This window comes from Protopterus annectens, chromosome 3.part1 (assembly GCF_019279795.1).
Source record: "Protopterus annectens isolate FY-2018-M chromosome 3.part1, PAN1.0, whole genome shotgun sequence".
Lineage (NCBI taxonomy): Eukaryota > Metazoa > Chordata > Ceratodontiformes > Protopteridae > Protopterus > Protopterus annectens.
In genome coordinates this window covers 1,610,592,522-1,610,612,459 of record NC_056732.1, presented here as the reverse complement: position 1 = coordinate 1,610,612,459, position 19,938 = coordinate 1,610,592,522, and positions in this window count along the sequence as shown.

The window sequence follows — 19,938 nt, the reverse complement described above, 5'->3', positions numbered from 1 at the left end:
GTGTTTTAGGAGGAATTAGCTAAAGGCAGCAAGAAAAATGATACTTAATCACTGCAAAGTCTCTCTTTTGTCTCTTTGCTGCTGTAGAACTCTGCAGGACACCAGGCAGGAGCTTGCTGAGCTGTACACTAGCACAAAAACCTTGCAAATGTGGGTTTTATAGCAGGGAAATGAAAGAGATAGAAATTAGCCCAAAATGACCAATAAACTACTAATTTCTGGGCTGAAACCACTCCTCAAGGGACAAATAGGCTGCTCAAAGCTCCCTCTCTCACAGTCAACAGCGAAACTACCTTCTATCCAAGTAAGGTATGGGCAAACACAGAAACTTGTAACATAGCCCTGAATTCAGCACTAACCTGAAAACTGGACTAAACTAGCTTAGAAAGATGAGAAAACAAGTTTTTTTTTTTCAGAAAATAAAGCAGATACAATACAAAAAAGAAACACTTTAAATGCACAGAAATAGCTATCACGCTCGAGTGTGTAGCCTACAACAGTTAAACAGGTAATTTAAACACAAAAATGACTTTGTTAAACTGCAGGCAGTAAAATAAGTACAATATGCAGCTGAAACAATCTTTTTAAATCACAGAAACTCTAGAAAATTTGTGTTTTAGGCAGAATTAGCTAAAGGCAGCAAGAAAATGCATAACATTATACTTAATCACTCCAAATTCTCTCTTTTGTCTCTCCACTGCTGCAGAACTCTGCATGGCACCAGGCAGGAGCTTGCTAAGCTGTATACTAGCAGAAAAACTTTGCAAATGTGGGTTTTATAGCAGAGAAATGAAAGAGAAATTAGCCCAAAATGGCGAATAAACTACTAATTTCTGGGCTGAAACCTCTCCTCCAGGGACAGATAGGCTGCTCAAAGCTCCCTCTCTCACAGTGAACAGAGAAACTTCCTTCTATCCAAGTAAGGTATGAGCAAACAAAGAAACTTGTAAAACAGCCCTGAATTCAGCACTAACCTGAAAACTGGACTAAACTAACTTAGAAAGGTAGGAAAACAAGTATATTTTTTGTTTTTTTTCAGAAAATAAAGCAGGTACAATAAAAAAACACTTTAAATGCACATAAATGGCTATCACACTTGAGTGTCTAGCTTACAATAGTTAAACAGGTAATTTAAAAACAAAAATGACTTTGTTAAACTGCAGGCAGTAAAATAAGTACAATATGTAGCTGAAACAAGCTTTTTAAATCACAGAAACTCTAGAAAATTGGTGTTTTATGCAGAATTAGCTAAAGGCAGCAAGAAAATTCAGAAAAATGATAATCACTCCAAAGCCTCTCTTTTGTCTCTCTGCTGCTGTAGAACTATGCAGGGCACCAGGCAGGAGCTTGCTGAGCTGTATACTAGCACAAAAACCTTGCAAATGTGGGTTTTATAGAAGGGAAATGAAAGAGATAGAAATTAGCCCAAAATGGCCAATAAACTACTAATTTCTGGGCTGAAACCACTCCTCCAGGGACAGATAGGCTGCTCAAAGCTCCCTCTCTCACAGTGAACAGAGAAACTTCCTTCTATCCAAGTAAGGTATGGGCAAACACAGAAACTTGTAACACAGCCCTAAATTCAGCACTAACCTGAATGCTGGACTAAGCTAGCTTAGAAAGGCGGGAAAACAAGTATTTTTTTTTTGTTTTTTTCAGAAAGTAAAGCAGATACAATAAAATAAAAACACTTTAAATACACAGAAATAGCTACCACAACTTGAGTGTGTAGCCTACAACAGTTAAACAGGTAATTTAAACACAAAAACAAATTTGTTAAAGTGCAGGCAGTGAAATAAATGCAATATGTAGCTGAAACAAGCTTTTTAAATCACAGAAACTCTAGAAAATAGGCATTTTAGGCAGAATTAGTTAAAGGCAGCAAGAAATGCAGAAAATGATACTTAATCACTCCAAAGTCTCTCTTTTGTCTCTCCGCTGCTGTAGAACTCTGCAGGGCACTAGGCAGGAGCTTGCTGAGCTGTATACTAGCACAAAAACCTTGCAAATGCGGGTTTTATAGCAGGGAAATGAAAGAGATAGAAATTAGCCCAAAATGGCCCATAAACTACTAATTTCTGGGCTGAAACCACTTCTCCAGGGACAGATAGTATGCTTAAAGCTCCCTCTCTCACAGTGAACAGAGAAAATTCCTTCTATCCAAGTAAGGTATGGGCAAACACAGAAACTTGTAAAACAGCCCTGAATTCAGCACTAACCTGAAAACTGGACTAAACTAGCTTAGAAAGGCGGCAAAACAAGTATATATTTTGTTTTACTCTAAAAAGGCTGTTGGCCGAGGCGCTAGAGATTGAGAATTATTCTTGTAAATATATTGAACTTTATTTAATAAATTCATCCAGACTTTGAAAGTAGAGCTGGGACTCACTTATTGTTCTTGTTGTTGGCAATATATATTTTTTGTTTTTTTTTCAGAAAATAAAGCAGATACAATCAAAAAAACACTTTAAATGCACATAAATGGCTATCACACTTGAGTGTGTAGCCTACTACAGTTAAACAGGTAATTTAAACACAAAAATGACTTTGTTAAAGTGCAGGCAGTAAAATAAGTACAATATGTGGATGAAACAAGCTTTTAAATCACATAAACTCTAGAAAATCGGTGTTTTAGGTGGAATTAGCTAAAGGCAGCAAGAAAATGCAGAAAAATTATACTTAATCACTCCAAAGTCTCTCTTTTGTCTCTCTGCTGCTGTAGAACTCTGCAGACACCAGGCAAGAGCTTGCTGAGCTGTATACTAGCACAAAAACCTTGCAAGTGCGGGTTTTATATCAGGGAAATGAAAGAGATAGAAATTAGCCCAAAATGGCCAATAAACTACTAATTTCTGGGCTGAAACCACTTCTCCAGGAACAGATAGGCTGCTCAAAGCTCCCTCTCTCACAGTGAATAGAGAAACTTCCTTCTATCCAAGTAAGGTATGGGCAAACACAGAAACTTCTAACACAGCCCTGAATTCAGCACTTACCTGAAAACTGGACTAAACTAGCTTAGAAAGGCGGCAAAACAAGTAGATATTTTTTTTCAGAAAATAAAGCAGATTCAATAAAAAAAACACTTTAAATGCACAGAAATAGCTATCACACTTGAGTGTGTAGCCTACAACAGTTAAGCAGGTAATTTAAACACAAAAAATGACTTTGTTAAAGTGCAGGCAGTAAAATAAATACAATATGTAGCTGAAACAAGCTTTTTAAATCACAGAAACTCTAGACAATCAGTGTTTTAGGTGGAATTAGCTAAAGGCAGCAAGAAAATGCAAAATAAATGATACTTAATCACTCCAAAGTATCTCTTTTGTCTCTCTGCTGCTGTAGAACTCTGCAGGGCACCAGGCAGGAGCTTGCTGAGTAAAATAAAGAATGAAAGAAAAAGGGACATGAAAACATTATGAATACCAAGCTTGCCTATCTGTACCATTCTATACCATTTTAAGTTTCTTTATCTATGTACTTGCACAAGTGTGGGATATCAGCAGTTCATAGGATCATAGGAAGTTACTAGGCTAACGGCCCTGGGGCCCTTACCAGCCTAGCCAAGAGTTTATCCCAAAAAAGTAACCTCAGTCAGCACCTGTTGTCCCTGTTAATGAGGGACACAGGTGGAACCCCTGGGACAAATTTGTGGTTTCCTATCCACTCGTCAAGGTTGCCCTTGAAGAGGGTCAGTGAGGTACTCTGTTTGACATGTATGGGAAGTCTATTCCAGACAGGGGGGACAGCCTCTGGGAGACAAACCTATCTATCCAGCAGGTTTTTTAGATGTTGCATATTACATTCAGGCCTTTTGAGCCAGTAATGTGTGAGGAGTTAGACTTATAGATATGGAGCACCTCTAGTAGGGCAGGGTCCAAGATTGCCTTATAGGTGAGACACAAATCACCTCTGAGCAATCTGTGCAATACTGAGTAGAGTGATAGCAATTTGAGGATGTCCACATGGGACAGGTGTTGGAGGACATGGATTCTCTTTGTAAGGTGTTTCTGTGGCCTTTGGAGTTGGTGCAGATGTTTGGAGAAGTACATATCAAATGGGGAGTTATACTCAATTATTGGTCTAATGAGGGAGGAGGATAGAGAGGCAATAACCTCCTTTTTTTCTGGATACAATCCCTTTACTTATGAAATGAACCACATAAAAGGCTTTTCTGACCGAATGTGAGATTATCAACCTGAGTACCCAGGTCTCTCACCACAGGTTGTGTGCTTAGGGAGTTGCCGTTTATGTGGTAATCAGCAGGGGCTGTGGTTTTGCAGAATGGTATGATGATACATTTTTTTGCATTTAGCTTGAGGCCATGACTTTAGCACCAGTGATTTGTTGCTGTGAGACCCTCTTGCAATATGCTAACATCATTTGGGGAGTCAATGACATCACCCAACTTGTAGTCGTCCACAAACTTGGTCAGCCACAGGCCTTTTATCTTTGCCTGGACCTCTGAGAAGTAGATGGCAAACATTAGGGGTCCCAGGGCAGATCCCTGGGGAGCTCCACTACTGACAGGTCTGCTATTGGAGGTGGAGGCACCTATTTTGACCTTGAGGATCCTGTCGGTGAGCCAGTTGGCCACCCACCTGATGAGATAGGGATTTACTCCAAGTTGTGTTAGCTTTTCAATGATGCCCAAGTGGGGGATTGTGTCAAAGGCCTTGGCCAAGTCATGGTAAGCTGTATGTACTGACCTTTCTTCATCCAGGGCCTTGTTGACAGTCTCAAAGAAGTCAACCAGGTTCAATGTGCAAGATCTGTCCTTGACAAATCTGAACTGGGTGGAATCAAGTGCTTGGAGATTGCCTATGTCCTTGTTTATGAGATCCATAATAATACACTCATGGCTTTACAGATCAGACTTGTCAAGCTAATGGGGCGATAGTTTCCAGGGTCGGTAGTGGCACCACCTTTGTGCAAGGGGATGACAATGGAAGTTCTCCACTCTGCTGGAATGAAACCTGTACTTAGGCAGTGGTTGAATAGGGTGTGCTTAATGGCGAAGACAGTTCTTGCTGGAGATGGTGCAGAATACAGTCTGGGATACTATCAGATCCTATAAAAGCTGTGTTCTTTGCCTTGGATAGGGCCTTTAAGACTGATCTATGGAGTTGTGAGTTGCGGGACAAGTATTGGGGATGTTGATAGGGCATTTGGGGGGCATGGAGTGAAGTTTGCTCTGAATCTATCTGCTAGCAGGTTGGATAAGTCAACAGGATCAGTGTAAGTGATACTGTTGAGTACTAATTCAGAACAAAGCTGGGCTTTGCCGTGGAGGCTCCTGATGTAACCAAAGAAGGCTTTGTGGTTTCCCTTTGTTTTGGAGGCTAGTTTCAATTCATAACTGGCTTTGGAGGTTTTCACTAGTGATCTAAGTTGCTTTTGAGGCTAAGGAGAGAGTTTTCCAATTTGGAATTTGTTCCTTTTTACCCTTAGACAACAGCTTCTTCCTTTTGTTGTAAAGCCTATTGATCGAGGATGTTCAACAAACAGGTTTGTGTTTCCTTGAGGAACAGGTTTTAGTTTTGTTGGGTATGACTGAGTCCATGCAGTTGTACAAGATCTAGTATACTGCATTGACATACTGTTCAGCATAGTTGTCTGCATCCTCTGAGGGGGGCAGTGGTGTGAAGCTACAGGTACCCTCCTTTATGAGGTTGTAGTCATCATTTGAGAAGTTTTTTAGCTTTCTTAAGGTTGGGGGGTTGGTTGGGATAGAAACTTTGAATAAGATAGTCCAATGATCTGATCTCACCAGGGAAGAATATACTATGGGAGTGGTGCAGAGGTCACCCATGTTGGTGAGAACCAAGTCCAGAATGTTATCGCCTCTTGTGAGGGATGAGACAAGCTGGTCTAGTGCATTAGAATTGATGAAGTCAAGTAATCATTGAGTGAGTGCATTAGTGCAGGAATAATTCACCCAGTCTATGGTGGGGTAGTTGAGGTCACCAAAGATCAGGGTGTTAGGGGTTACAGTGATGGAATCAAGTAGATCCAGGTAAGAGGAGTGGGTGTCTTAAGTCATGGAGGGGGGTCTATAGCTGGCTGTAACTTGAATGGGTGTCTTGCCAACTGTCAGTTGCACCTGGAGTAGTTCCAATGTGTCACACTGGCAAACCAGTCTGGAGGTGTGCCTGTCCTTAATAAAGATAGAGACTGCGCCACCCTTAGTCTTCCCGACCTCATTTTGGGGTCAGAATGTGTGAAATGAGGTTATGCCTAGTAAGGCAGGGGTGCTCTTCACAGCCCTGAACCAAGTTTCCATGACAGCACAGACATAAGCATCTTCCAGTGCAATGAGAGCCTCCAGTGAGTGCATTTTCAGGTTAAGGCTCCTAGCGCTAAGCAGCATGACCTTCAATTTGCTTTTTGACAGAACTGTTATGTTGGAAGATTTGTCTTTGGGACATTGCCTAAAAAAGGCACAATGGGGGAGATGAGAGCTTTGGCCAGAATCCAGAATCCCAGTGGTGACAGGTGAAGGCCATCTCTGGCAAAGCATCAAGGCCTGTCAACCATGTCATCCCAGGCAGACAGATAGTGGATCCTCTTGGAATGACACCAGAAACTAAGCCAATTGTTGAAGTAAATTTTTTTTGTTGGTATTGTGGTAACATTCTTGGTGAAGTTAGGATGCTGCTTAGGGTTAGGGTCATACCTGCCTGGGACACATACTCTGAGAGCTCAATCATATCTTTCTTCATATAGTCCAGGGAGGTACATCTCAAGTCACTCACACCAACATGGACAATGACAGAGTCATACTTGTACTTGTTGTGGAGAGACTTAAATGCATGCGTGATGTGGCAGATTCTGGCTTCAGTCAGACAACTGACCGTGACCTTCTTCTTGTTGAGCCTGGTGAGGGGGATATCACAACTGAGTCACCAATGACTAGTATGTTTTGTTTATTGTTATGTCTTGTGGGCTGTGTTTGTGAGACACTGATGCATTATCTGCTGTGTGTGATGTGTTTGGTGTAGTGTGTGGATTGTTTGTGAGTGTGTTTTGGAGGTCTCTGCCATCTAGGTAAGTTTTTATTGAGGACATCTGCATAGGCAGATGTGTGTGTTGTGCTTGGCTATGTGATGTGAGCGGTGTGGTGTTTGTGCTGACAATCTCCTCTTTGTCAGGGATACTGACAGTGGTGCAAAAGACCATGGATTCCAGGTTACTGATGTAGATGCATTTCTCACAAGTAGAAGAATTATGTGCTAGGAGAAGAGGGTTGTCAGTAAACATGAGGCAGTTGCTACACTGTCTCAGTATGCCCATGTTGACCAGGCTGGCAGGAGAAACTGATGGGAATTGTTCAAATACTTGGGTAGACTTATGGGGAGAGGGTTTGTTCACAAGAGTGTAGACAACAAAAACCTTTTTAAATGTAAAGTAACTGGCCTGAAGCACAAGTGCTAAACCCAAAACTAAGATGTTTAGAATAACAGATAAATTTAATCAGGCTACTAACAAGCAGCAATAAATACAGCAGAATAAAAGCACTTGAGCAATTAAGAGCACACAGCAAAAATAAGGTGATAAAGTAGGAAGAACACAATTACAGTAAGAGCATCTGAATAAATTGTAATTTTTATTAAGTGGAGAGGGAGGAAACAGAAGAAAGTTCAACATTAAGAAACTAATGGGATTGGCCTTCCCAAATGCTCTCTCTGTACTCAGTAGACTGAGCTGATGAGATGGGACAGGGAGGAGTGTCCAAAATCAAAGAAGCAAGGAGGCTGTCCTTCCCAAATGATCTCGGTTTACTCAGTTGAGTGAGCAAATGAGATGGGAATGGGAGGAGTGATCAAAATCAATTTTACACAGGCAGTTCTGAAGACACTAGGTTTAAGAGCACAACACTTGGGTGGGAGGGGAGAAAAAACAAACAATGCAGACAAAGAATACAGAGAGGCCAGCAATAAACAATGAAGCAAACATATAAATGCAGTACAGTGCAAATCAAGTGCAAAAAGTATAGTTATCAGTTTGGTATATCAGGTGGTTATAGAATCCAACACAGACAGGTAGTTAGCTCTGCTATATCATCTCTGCACAATTTCACAGAAATTTAAGTATTTGTACTGGAAGTACAACAGAGTTTTACGCTCATCTAGCCACTAGTCGAGTTGTGCCTACTTCTGCCATTTCAGGACATTGTAATGGTACCTGCCCTGGTCCCCAGTGTGTGGTATGCCAGTCACACCGGAGACCGCCTTGGCTAGATTGTTCCAAGCCTCAGTCTTGTACTGAGTCTCACTATAGTCCCCTGCAGCAGCCTATGGCTGTAGTTTTTCACTCAGAGTCAAACAGATATTTTTAACTCCTCCATACCCCACCTCTGAGTCCTGAATTTGGCAGCATCCTTCCCACCTACAGCCATATCTGCAATTTTACTGCCAATTTGGGATATCGTGTTTTGCGACCAGTGTACAAACACTCACAACCATGCAACTGAGTTTGCAGGATGTGAAGAGAACAGAAACATTGCCAAAAAAGAGGAAGGGTGTTTATGAAACAGCAAAGACAATGTAACATTTGACATTAATTTAAGGTATGTGTGCTGCTATATCTGGTTACAATTTGTCCAGTGGTCAACACTGAAATGCTAAATGACTTGGCTTTCAGGCCATAACTTTGGAGGAATCAATGAGATGACTTGGCACATATTTTGTGAGAACTAGCACACTTTTAAAAGTAATTTGTACAAGGTGGGATTCAAACCTGTGAAAAAAAGTGAAAGCATACATTTCCACATAGGTAATTGTTCCTCATTGCCACAGAAGAAGTGTTTGGCAATTATGCTCATCACAGATATACAGTTTAAAGACTGACTGGTGCTATAGTTCCATTAAGACTGCATGTGTGTGACATTACAAGACCCCGTCGTATGCATTCTCATCTGAGATGCAGGACTAATGTCTGACAATATACTGGGAATAGAAAGAATTTCATAACTTTAATAATAAATTTGTGACTTGTAGTACATCTCACATAACATTCTGTTCCACACTTATACCTGTGTTATAGGAGGGTTTTAGAAGATTGTCAGTAAACTACTGTGTCAGTGATATGCAACTGCATTTTATTACATAATCATCATTGTCATAATAAACCAGTTACCCACATAATACATATCATGCCTACAAAATATGCTCAATTAATCAGCTATACATAGCTATTGGTATGTAGTATTACATTTCTGATCACAGTTTAGTGAAAAATTACAGTGGGACACTTTAACTAAAAGTAGATTGTGTTGGATTAGAACCCTACCTCACCTGTCAACGTATTGTACTTGCCCATTTTTTTCATGCCTCAAGGAAAACTCAGCAGCACATCTATTTCCAGACTCAGTACTGTCCAGATTGCTGACAGCTGCGCCTACCCCTGAGCCTGTTTGCACAAAGGAAGGTGAATCAAATTAAATCTTACACTTTTTTCCTTAAGTAGTGAACCCTGTTGGCATGTAGGTAAGCAACGTGCAAATGTAAAAAGCAATAGCAAACATATATTACTTGTGTACATACTCATTATGGCCATTCCTCAGTAAAATCAACTATGGTGGAACTCCAACCCCACTTTACCAATCTTCTGTCTTGTTTAGCTCAATGTATTTACACCTTGAGCTACAAAAAAAGTCAGGTAACAGGTGTAATTTCTGCAGTCATTACCATCCATATTGCTGACCAGCATGCAATGCCTCTAAACATGGCAGCACTTAATAAGGCAACTAACATTTAATTTAATTTTTTTAGGCAGTTAGCCATGTTTGTTCTAAGCCATGGGCTGCATGAGTGGTAAAGGTAAAAAAAATAAATAAAAAATAGAAAAGATAAAAAAAAGTGAAACAAAAGTTAAATTATTAGACAGCTCTGGATTGGAACCATCAGACTAATGGACTTACAAAATGCAGCTGAAATGGGTTATCTGTCTTTGCCACAGACATAGCTTTGCAATACCTGTCAAATCATGTGCATACAAGCAATTCACATTTCATACCCAGTATTAACAGTTCGTACAGTTGGCCATTCTCAGTTGGTTGTACATGTTTGGCTAACATATTTAGTGCGAGTGATCACACAAGCATTTATGAATATGTTTGTAGAAATGCAGCTCTGTCCTCTCTGCATTCTATTCATTCTTCCCTTATCTCTGCTTTAATATCAGACATGCAGTCTACAGTGCATTTTCTATCATTTTGCTTTCAAGGTGTGATAAAAATATATAACAGGTTTCACCAAAGGCAGGAGTCGTGTGCTATTATGGACAAAGAATTATACATCTGTGGTGTTTTGCTTTATTTAAAAGCTCACTGAAATTAGTTACATACTTTGTAAGTGTATCCTCACTGGCACACCTACTGCAGGGAAGAGTTTCTGAATTGCTGTTGTGTTTTCCTTTATTCATAGTAATCATTCACAGTTGCAAACCATTATCACATAGTGGTTAGAGACTACACTGTGTTTGCATATGCTACACAAAGTCAAACGTTTGGTATTCACGTTTGGTATTCAGCAAATCTAATGAGTTCACACCTCATTTGCATATTCACAGTTCTCAGTGGACTGAATCTGTAGTATAAAAAGGTAACCATACAACTAGAGAATTAAAAGATGAGGAAACTTGTGTATTTGGACAAAATGGAAGACTAGTATTTCTTTGAGGTTGTTTTCTCCGCAGAGAAGCACTTATTTTGATAATGCATGCTTCTATCATTCAGGGGCATTTTAGATTTTGTAAAGTCTTACACATGTATTTATATAGCCAGGAAAAATATGAAGTTGTATTTGTATGCACTTCTTATACGTCACTGTTGGCATAGGCAGTTTTAGCAGGCATTTACAATTGTGAGATATACAGGTTATACATACAGCACAATTATGTGCTTAACATTTGTATTTAGAATTTCATTTAGTATTAGGTTCATAGGTTCATAGGCAGGTACTAGGCTATCTACCCAAAGGCCTAGCCGAAATGTGTTGGCTTTCTCCACCCCCATAGATTAGTTCCCTGTGCCTCTGTCTATCAGAGCCATTGAAGTGATCCCTGGGGTAAACTTTCTGTTTCCCATCCACTCGTCAAGGTTTCTCTTGAAGAGGGTTAGCAAGGAGCTCTGCCTAATGTAGACTGGAATTTTGTTCCAGAGCATGGAAAGTCTCTGGGACAGGAATGTATCCCTCCAGCAAGTCTTATTTATTGTTGTGGTGAGGGTTAGATCCCTGGAGCATGTGGCTCAAGGGGATATGGTTTTCTTTAGGTTTAGCATGTCCATCAATTCTGGGTTGGACATGGCCTTGTATGTCAGGCAGTGATCACCTCTGAGTAGGTGGTATGCAACCGAGTACAGCTGGAGTTTCTTCAGTTGAGATGCATAGGGCATCTGCTTGAAGCTAGTGATCCTCTTGGTGAGGTACTTCTGTGGTCTTTCCAGTTGTTGCAGGTATCTTGTAAGGTACATCCCAAATGGGGCATTGTACTCTATGATGGGTCTGATGAGTGATGCGTAGAGGGCCCCAATGACCTCTTTTGATCTGGATGCAAATCCTTTTGTGATTAGGTGGGCCACACAGAAGGATTTTCTAACCACTTTGGAAATGTGATTATCAAAGGAGAGGTTACTATCTACTTGGGTCACCAGATCCCTTATTACGTTTTCCGTATTTAGGGGGCTACCACCTGTGTGGTAGTTTGTGGGTACTTTGTTTTTTTCCAAAGGGGATGACTATGCACTTTTTGGCATTTAGCTTGAGGCCATGGTTTTGACCCCAGGTATCTGTCTCAGTGAGACCCTTTTGGAGGATGTCTGTGTCAGCCGGAGAGTCAATTATAGCCCCTAGTTTGCAGCCATCTGCGAACTTGGTCAGCCATAGTCCTCCTGTGCTTGCCTGTACCTCTGAGAAGTATATGCTGAACAGGAGGGGTCCTAGGACTGAGCCCTGGGGAATGCCACTTGTAACCGGTTTAGAGTCAGACCTGGCTCCCACAACTCTTACCATGTGGGTTCTGTCCATGAGCCAATTGGCAACCCATCTCGTGACATAGGGGTTTATGTTCAGGCTGGTGATCTTGTCTATAATACCTAAGTGGGGAATGGTGTTGAAGGCCTTTGCAAGGTCTAGGTAGGCTGTGTGGACCACCGTTCCCTCGCCTATAGCCTTGGTAACCATCTCAAAGAATTCCACCAGGTTTAGGAGGCATGATCTGCCCTTAACAAAGCCAAACTGGGTAGGGCCCAGTGTTTGGACGTTTCCAATGTCTCTGTTAATGAGATCCATGATGATGCACTCCATAGCTTTGCAGACGAAGCTAGTCAGGCTTATAGGGTGATAGTTCCTGGGGTCCGTTGTGGCTCCACCTTTGTGGAGCGGAATAACCGTTGCTGTGCGCCACTTTGTGGGCACATAGCCTGTGGAGAGGCTGAGTTTAAACAGTGTGTTTAAATGAGGGGTTAGTTCACCTTTGAGCTCATGTAGGACGCAGCCTGGGACACCATCTGGTCCCATTGATGCTGTGTTTTTGGCTTTGGAGAGGGCTGTTTTAACCTGAGTGTCTGTGATTTCAGGGGCACTACATTCATCTGGTATAGTTATGGGCCCTTTTGGGGGTGAAGTTTGCACTGAACCTGTCTGCCAGGGTGTTGGCTATATTGGTCAGTTCAGTGTATTTTGTGCCATTCTGCACTAACTCCAAGCAGATCTGAGAATTGCCACTTAGATTCTTGACATAGCTAAAGAATGCCTTGTGGTTATCTTTGGAGTCCATGGCAATTTTTCTTATGAAACTAGCTTTGGATGATTTTATGAGGGAACGTAGTTTCTTGCTGATACTGATCAGGGACATTTTCCCTTCTTGGGATTTTACTCTTTTCTGTACTAGTTTCTTCCTTCTATTGTATAGCTTGTTTATGGCAGGGGGTCCACCGGACTGGTTTCCTTTTCTTGGAGGAGTGAGTCTTGGTTTTGTTTGGGATAGCATGATCCATGCATTGTTGCAGATGCCCCTAGAGTGCATTAGTAAAGGATTTTGCAGCTTGGACAGCGTTATCCTTTAGCATGGGGGCTTTGAAACTTCCCACCTCGGTCTTAAGTAACGTGAAGTTTGCTTTTGAAAAGTTTTTCACTGTGGTTTCTTTGACTGGGGTTGATGGTGGAATGTGGATATCCAAAGTGATTAGTTTATGGTCAGATCTAACCAGCAGGTCTATATTAGAACATCGAAGTTTCAAAACTTTGAATGGTCTAATATCGACCCTATTCAGCAAAAGCTGAAAATATCGAAGCAACAGGAAACCAAATTTTTTCCTAGGGAAAGAATTCGGTTGTCCATTTCTGTTGCTTCAGTATTTTCAGCGCTGTGGTGGAAAGTTACAGGTCGGGTTCAGATAAGTTTGCAATTAAGTGCAGGTTAGGTTAGTTAGGGTTAGGGTGCGGGTTAGGTATGTATATGATTGTGTGGATGTAAAGGTTAGGGAGGGTTAGGTGAGTTAGGATTAGGGTGCGGGTTAGGTATGTGTGCGACTGTGTGGACGTGAGGGTTAGGGCGGGTTAGGTGAGTTAGGGTTAGGGCGCTGGTCAGGTAAATGTGTGATTGTGTGGACGTGAGGGTTAGGGTGGGGTAGGTGACTTAGGGTTAGGCCGCTGGTGAGGTGAGTGTGCGATAGTGACAGACCTTAGGGTTAGGGTTTGGGTTAAGGTAAGTGGATAGTTAGTGGTGTGTGTATAGTTTAGTGTAGGGTTAGGTGTAAGATTTTAGGTGTATGTGTGTGGATGGCTGTTTGCTTGGTGTGCTTCTGTTATCTGTATGTGTTTTGGAACAGCACATTTTTTTCCCTAGGAAAAAATTTACTGTACTTTATGTTCAATGTTTTCAGCTTTCGCTGAATAGGGGTCGATATTAGAACATTTGAAGTTTTGAAACTTTGATGTTCTAATATAGACCCAAACCAGCAAGGGGTTGACCTCCTATGTGGAACACAGTCGCCCATGTTGATGATAACCAGGTTCATTATGTTGTCACCTCTGTTGGGGGTGTTGACCAGTTGATCCAGGGTGTTTGAGTTTATAAATTCTAGGAAATGTTGGGCAAGGGAGTTTGTACTTGAGTAGTTCTCCCAGTTAATGTTTGGGTAATTGAAATCACCCAATATCAGGGTGTTTGGTAGGACCTTTATGTTTCCCAGTGTTTCCAGGAATGCAGAGTGGGGGTCCTGGGACATCTGTAGCAAGCTATAATTTGAATAGCAGTTTTGCCCATTGTTAGTTGCACATGGATGATCTCTGAAGCATGGTGCTGTGCTACTAACCTGGAGGTGTGGGTATCCTTGATGAATATGGATAAACCCTCGCCTTTTGTATTTTGTTCTGGGTTTTGTGGCTGAAATGTATGGTATGAGTTGTAGCCTGGTAGTGCTGGGGTGCTCTCTGGAGCCTTAAACCAGGTTTCTGTTACTGCACATATATCGATTTTCTCCATACTGAGGAGGGCCTTGAGTGCGTGCATTTTGAGGCTTAGACTTCTGGCATTGAGTAGCATTACCATCAGTTTTGTGTTACTTGTGCTATTTACGGAGGTGGGTTTGTGTTTTGAGCTTTGCCTAAAAAAGGCACTATGGGGTGGCAAGAGCCTTAGCCAGTATTCGAAAGCCTAAAGGTGACAGGTGCAAGCCATCTCTAGCAAAGCAGCGTGGCTTGTCAAGCATGTCATCCCAGACTGACAGACACTGGATCCCCTTTGAATGACACCAGAAGCTTAGCAAATTGTTGAAATTGATCATTTTTTTCTCTATACCATGGTATCATTCTTGGTGTGGACAGGATGCTACTCAGGGTCAGGGTCATACCGGCCTGGGCTATGTGATCAGAGAGCAACACCATGTCTCTTTTCATGTAGTCCAGGGAGGTACGGCTCAGGTCATTCACACCAACATGAACAATGACAGAGTCATATTTGTACTTGTTCTGGAGTGACCTGAGTGCTTGTGTTATGTGGCGGATCCTGGCATCCGACAGGCAGCTAACAGTAACCTTCTTCTTGTTCAGCCTAGTGAGTGGGACATCAGTGTGCCTGACTATAGAGTCACCTATTACTTGTGTGTTGGGTATGTTATTTTGCCTTAAGGGCTGTGATTGTGTGGCACACTGGTTTTGTGAAGTATATGTTTCATGATTTGTGTTGGGGTGGAGGTTGCTTGGATGTCTGCTTTGGAGGTCTCTGTTACTTTTGCAGATTTTTATTTAGAGCTTCCTAGTATGTTTTCATGTATTTATGTGTGTTTTTTTGCCAGTGCTGGTTTCATAGGTCTATGTGAGACTGGTGGTTTGATGCAAGTAATTCCCTTCTCCTGTTGACTGCCTGGTCCAGTCTTGGGTTGAGAGAGCTTAGCCTACAGTTTGGCTGTATAACTGCATCTCTTGCATGTATTAGTGTTTGCTGGAAGGAGGAGAGGATTGTCTGTGCACATGAGGCAATTGTAACATTGCCTCAAAATGCCCAGATTCACCAGCTGGACCAGTGAGTACACCTGAAACTGCCCTTTGGACATGCCTATATAGGTAGAGTGAACTGTTTTACTGATTGGCTGGTAAGGTCAAATAAAGAGCCTTGTCCTTCTCTACAGTATAGGGGGTCTAGTGCTAAGGTTTATTAGTGCTTGCTATGAGTTTTGAGCAAGTGCCGGGATGAGAAGTGAATGGTTTGAGTGTTTAAGTTGAATGTTTGTCTAGTTCCAAGGGAAAAATTGAAGAGTAGACTTTGTGGAGCCAGGAATAGTTATACCCTAGCTAACCGGCACCGCCTGGCGTGCAAAACCACGCAAATGCGGGTTTTATAGCAGGGAAATGAAAGAAATAGAAATTAGCCGAAAATGGCCAATAAACCACTAAATTCTGGGCTGAAACCACTCCTCCAGGGACAGATAGGCTGATCAAAGCTCCCTCTCTCATAGTGAACAGAGAAACTTCGTTCTATCCAAGTAAGGTATGGGCAAACACAGAAACTTGTAACACAGCCCTGAATTCAGCACTAACCTGAAAAGTGGACTATACTAGCTTAGAAAGGTGGGAAAACAAGTATTTTGTTTTTTTTTTTTTTCAGGAAATAAAGCAGATACAATAAAAAAAACCCACTTTAAATGCACAGAAATGGCCTTCACACTTGAGTGTGTAGCCTACAACAGTTAAACAGGTAAATTAAACACAAAAACAAATTTGTTAAAGTGCAGGCAGTAAAATAAGTACAATATGTAGCTGAAACAAGCTTTTTAATTCACAGAAACTCTAGAAAATTGGCATTTTAGGCGGAATTAGCTAAAGGCAGCAAGAAAATGCAGAAAAATGATACTTAATAATTCCAAAGTCTCTCTTTTGTCTCTCTGCTGCTGTAGAACTCTGCAGGGCACCAGGCAGTAGCTTGCTGAGCTGTATACTAGTACAAAACCTTGCAAATGCGGGTTTTATCGCAGGGAAATGAAACAGATAGAAATTAGCCCAAAATGGCCCATAAACTACTAACTTCTGGGCTGAAACCACTCCTCAAGGGACAGATAGTGTGCTCAAAGCTCCCTCTCTCACAGTGAACAGAGAAATTTCCTTCTATCCAAGTAAGGTTTGGGCAAACAGAAAAAACTTGTAATTCATCACTAACCTGAAAACTGGACTATACAGGCTTAGAGAGGTGGGAAAACAAGTTTTTTGTTTTTGTTTTTTTTTCAGAAAATAAAGCAGATACAATAAAAAAAACCACTTTAAATGCACAAAAATGGCTATCACACTTGAGTGTGTAGCCTACAACAGTTAAACAGGTAATTTAAATACAAAAATGACTTTGTTTAAGTGCAGGCAGTAAAATAAGTACAATATGTAGCTGAAACAAGCTTTCTAAATCACAGAAACTCTAGAAAATTGGCGTTTTAGGCGGAATTAGCTAAAGGCAGCAAGAAAATTCAGAAAAATTATACTTAATCATGCCAAAGTCTCTCTTTTGTCTCTCTGCTGCTGTAGAACTCTACAGGGCAGCAGACAGGAGCTTCCTGAGCGGTATACAATTTAGTATTGGAGAGAAATGTAATGTACATATTACTGACATCAGTGTTTTGCTTCTTAGATGGGCCAAAGCAACCTCCATAGGAATGGTGGACACAGTGAAAACTGACTGGCATTCATAAATTGACTTATTTTCTATTTATCAATGATAATTTTCATCCAGTAATCAATGGCATAACTTTCAGTCTTCACTATATGAATGCTGACAGAATGTGTGCTTCTTTAGAACCTTACTTTTTTGGAGTGTGTGGGGGTGCAATCTACCATTCTGTTGTCCTAAAAGAACTGTGTTTCAACTTTTGAAAATATGTAGACAGCCTGATAATTTTGCAGAAAACATACATATATTACTTATGTGGCATTCTTTGTTTTTGTAGAAGGAGACACCTACCATTCTGTTGTCCAAAATAAGAGGCGTGTTTGAAGTGCTTTATGCTGAAAATGTGTAGAAAGCCTGATAACTTTGTTGAAAACATGTACATTACTTATGTGGCTTTCCTTGGTTTGTACAAACCTTCATTTGTGTGGGGGAGGAAGTGAGGGAGCCACCTACCATTCTTTTGTACTAAATGAGGTGTGTTTCAAGTTCTTTATGTTGACAAAGCGTACACAGACTAATTATTTTTGTCAACAAATACATTGCTTATGTGATATTAATGTATTTTATCCTTCTCTATTTTATGTCACATAGTATTATGGCACCCAAGCCTACAAATACACGAAAACCCACTTTCAGTGACACTGAGAATGAGGTCATCATCCAGGCTCTGGGGAAGCATGAAGCCTTCCTGCTTAAGAGAGGCTGGGGGATATAGCTGCCAGAAAGGAAATTTGGAACCAGTTAGCTGCTGATGTAAATGCAGTTGGTGGTCAAGGCTACAAATATGATCATGTGCATCATACGGCCACTGATATGATTTCATCAGCAGAGAGGAAGGCACCTGCAGTTGCCCGAGAACAGCTGGCTATGTACTACTGAGCCAACACTAACAGCAAATGAGGAGTTCCTATCCACTGTCAGAGATCCTGACAGCTCAGGGGAGCCTGTGCACCATGTGCTTAATGTTGATGCTGATGTGGCTGGAAGGACAAGTGTATCACAGGAGCAGATTCCAGGTAAACTTACATATGGCAACATTATATTGGCTCATAGATTATAATATAGTTTGGCTGCTACTGCTTGTGATGTACGTTTTTTTATCTGTACCTATTGATAATTCATACATTTATACAAGAGAGTTGTTCGGTAGACATGGGTGTGGATGAATGGTTCAGGCAAGTTTCAGTTAGAGCTATTTCTTACAGGACCTATACGTGATCATGTATTCACTGTCCCTGTATTATTCCCGTTGAGATGATTAATTGCTGTCCTCTCATTGCTTCATTCCTTCCAGTCTTATCCTCCCAGCAAAGTGTTGAGGCATCTGCACATGGTAAGCAATTTTTTTGTTTTTTGTTTTTATTAAGCATTATTTAGATATATATTATCTAGGGTTCCTATTACATGAATGAACTTTTCAAAGTTCGAATGTCATATGGTCGACACCATATGATCGAACTTTGAAAAGTTCAAAGGCTAAATGTAATGGCGCCGTATGGTGCAGAATGGGAGAATTTCCCTTTTCTGCACTGAAGTGCGATCTCGGAGTTGGTATATTTAAGTAGTGGAAGTGTGGGGTGCAGGTGTGCTTGCCCCCCTGCTCGGAGTGTTAAGATAAGTTTTATTTATTTTTTTTATGTTTTATTATATATTTGAAGTTTCAAACTTCGATCATATGTTGTCAAACATATGGGATTCAAAGTTTTGAACCTTCAAATTTATAATAAAGACCCTATTATCTATATGTGTGAGGAAGGTATAATGAGTGTCTGTATTGCTGTAGCATCAGCAATTGTGTGACCAGTGTTACTTTTTGTTCAGATATTTGGGGTTAATATTTACAGAAATAGTAATTTCATTCATGCATTTGTTGCTTATTATCAGAGGTGATCCTCACAGTGGAAATGTAAGACTCTTACTACCTGATGTTGGAGTACTGGTAAGCTCTGATGATGATGATGGTGGCCAAAAGGAGGCACAGTTAGCTTGGGGGTGCAGAGGTTGAATCTGATACCATAGTTGAGACTCACACATCCCCTGGATTTCCTTCAGACACAGTCAGTATGCCTATGTATACCCATTCCATGGAGCCCTTAGATAGTGGACAGGTTGAGGGTGACACAGTTGATAAGGTTAGTGCAGTTACTGCGGTTTCAGTGCTGTTTGACTCTATCCATAGCCAAAGTGTGAGAAAGCTGCCACACAGGAGGATTGATAGTAGTGATCTGAGGAGGCCTGTTGTCTGCCCGCCACCTTACGATGGTGTGCCATTATGTGCCACTCGATGTATGTTTAGGGTCATCATGGAGGCACGGGCATGTTCCACTAGGGCCTCTGAGGACATGCTTAGGGTACTAGATGTGGCACAAGCTAACATCCTGACAACATCCACAGTTTGGCTGATTCAGAGGATCAGATGAATGCCACAATGGAATGGACAGAGTCTGTGATAGAACATCTGCTGGGAGGGGCCAACATCCATGTCGCCATAGGGCTGTAACATCATGTGGTGTTAGCCAATGTGGCCGTGCCTGATTCTGCTCCCATAGTGGTACTACTTTCACTGCTCCATTAGTGGCTGAGCTGTCCACACCCAGACATGATAGGCCACAGGGTTGTGGACCTGGGCATAGTAGTGAGGAGAGCTGGTCCAGCAGGCATCACTCACATTCAGGTAGCACCACCACATCTGACCATGGGCATAGACATACCAGTGCAGCTCCTGGCAGAGACATTTTTCCTAGTCACAGGTGATGATGATGAACTGATACTACTGCCATGCAT